Here is a 2,852-nt window from a genome sequence, read left to right as displayed (position 1 = left end):
ATTTAGATTTTTAGACCCCTTAACCTACCCCAAACCTTAACCTACCCATTTTATAGCTAATATAGAAGGATATAAAACGCAAATTACCAAAATATGCAGGAAAATAACCATTTTAGTAACAATATAGCATTAAAATATTTTTATAGTCGCTAATCCCACTCCTACCTACAAACCTAAACATTTCTGTACAGTATAAGAAAAACATGACAGACAGATAAATGCAATTACAGTCATTTATTTATTGCAAAAATGTCAAAAGCAGTACCAAAAGTAATCCAAATTACGATGTGTTGCACCTGCAGTCCTCTCTGGCGGAATACAGTAGGTTTCCACAAAAATATATAGCAGCAATAATAATAAATGTTTCTTGAGCAGCAATTGATATTAGAATGATTTCTGAAGGATCATGTGACACTGAAGACTGGAGTAATGATGCTGAAAATTTAGCTTTGATCACAGATACATTTTAAAATATATTAAAATAGAAAATAGTTATTTTTAATTGTTATATTTCACAATATTGCTACTTTTACTGGTTTTTTTTCTTTTTTTCAAATAAGTGCAGCCTTGGTGAGCTTGAGATTTTTTTTAAAAATTACACAATCTTACTGACCCCAAACTTTTGTGTACATGTAATATTTATTTTAAATTGGCTAGTTTGGGCAAGTAAATGTATTGAAACTGGTTTACTGACCCCAAACTTTTGTGTACATGTAATATTTATTTTAAATTGGCTAGTTTGTGCAAGTAAATGTATTTAAACTGTTTGTTAAAAGTTCAAATGGATTGTGTTCTGTTCTGTAATTGCTGTTAATTAATCTGTCAGAAAAAAATATGCTAAAGTTTCACCTTTAGGGTTACAACAGCCTGGCAGCCTTTTACAAAAATTAACCATGGTTTTATTACAGTAACCACAGTTTACCATGGTAATAATAATAATAATAATAATACATTTTAGTAGGCTACTTATGTAACACCATTTTTTTTTTCAAGAGGTACCCTCAAAAGATGCACCTTTGTAACTTATCTACCCTTAAAGGGGTCATCGGATGCAAAATGTATTATGTTTGAACATAAATATATGTTATGTTGGAAGTGTGTGTACACATCCATCCTATAATTATACAAATCCATCCAGTGTTTTTAAATCCATCCAGTCCCTATTTTAAAATCCCCTTTCTCAAATCAGGCTGTTCTGAGATTCCTGTCAGAATGAGGTAGTTCTGTACAGGCCCCTCCCACGATAGTTGATTGACAGTAGTGTTTCAGCACAGACTGGACTGGTGTCTTAGACCCACCCTGAGTGAGCTGTCATCAGTCCGCCATTGTGTTGACTCTAGTGCAGGGGAAGACAAGATGTCTCCGATTAAGCGATTGAGGTGCTTTATTGTTGGATGTAATAATGAATATAGCAATCGTCATTTACTCCCGACATCTGAGCTGCTGAAGATGCAGAGGATTAATGTTACTTTCGCGTTGAAGTGAATGCGCCACTCCCGATCAGCCTAAATGCATCTATGTTCTCTTGAATCATTCCTGATCCAGCCTCATCTACAGAAGAAGTGAGTAGGGTTTTTTATGAATCTTTGCAAATCACCTTTCCTAATAACAGAGCTGATTTTGACAGGTTTAAAAATGTGTTTTTTACACTAACATTGAGAAATTTTAACCAAAGTATGTTATAGACTTTTAATTAAGACCCTAAAGAATCATATCAACTTGTACAAAATGAGCATCCGATGACCCCTTTAAAGCATGCATATTTGTATGGTACTAAGATGTTCCCTTTTAGGGGTATAGTTGCACCTGTGAGGTTACTGCCCCAGTAAAGGGCTAACATACAATTATAGTATATTTTATTTCTGAAAGTGTAAACAAAAAAGGCCTATGAAATGTTAAAAAAACGTAGCTTTAAAATCTAATATTAAGTGAGTATAATTACTGATTATATTATTTTAATAATTTAAAAGATCAGTTTAGTTTATAGGTATCGGTATCGATATCGACGATACTGGGATTGAAAATATCGGTATCAGATCGAAAATAAAATAAGAGGTATCGCCCATCCCTCTGGCGCGTATGCATCTTTCAAACACACCTCACCAGAAACACGGCATGTCACAATCAGTGACGAATGCAGGCGTGAGCCAATGAGCGTTCGATTATCCTGCCGTAAAACCAGTCGTTTGAAGCGGCAACATTTGAATTTGTAAAGAGCGCATCAGTCAGCTTTGCTGCTCACAGTCACTGAACTCGCTGCTCGGGATGGAGAAGAAGATCGCTGAAAAAAGGCTTGGATTTGGGTCTATTCCTCGCAGTCATATGGATTCGGAAGATTTGGATTACAGCGCACAAATGAAATAGTTTCATTTCGTAATTATGTTGCATTTTTTGTGTATTTTATAGTTCTACTGTCAGTCACAGCATGTTGGAGAAAACGCCTTGTGTGACCCATGGCAATCAAAGTAAACATTACATGACAAGTAAAGGTTAAACGATTGCAGAAATGTTATTTATTTTAAGGTTTAGAGGGAAGTCTTGTTTAACATTATGTAGGCTAGGCATATTCTTGTAAACGAGCTGGCAGCAGAAATCACACAACAAAACGAAATGTTATCATTTCATAAGTAAACGAGTAAACAATTTAATAATGCAATTGAAAACAAGGTAATTCATATGACAACTAAAAACTAATCAAATTAATGCCGCGATTTCAATATTCATAAGGATTCATTTTTAGGTGTCGTCAATACGTCAATTTTACATTGAAATGCTGAAAATACGTAAGTATTTGTACGTTTAGATTCTGAAAATACATCAGTATTGTACGTTTTAGTGCCTGTAAAAACTTA

Source organism: Sinocyclocheilus grahami, unplaced genomic scaffold (assembly GCF_001515645.1).
Source record: "Sinocyclocheilus grahami isolate Dianchi unplaced genomic scaffold, SAMN03320097.WGS_v1.1 scaffold67.1, whole genome shotgun sequence".
NCBI lineage: Eukaryota > Metazoa > Chordata > Actinopteri > Cypriniformes > Cyprinidae > Sinocyclocheilus > Sinocyclocheilus grahami.
This window is presented reverse-complemented; position numbering follows the sequence as displayed.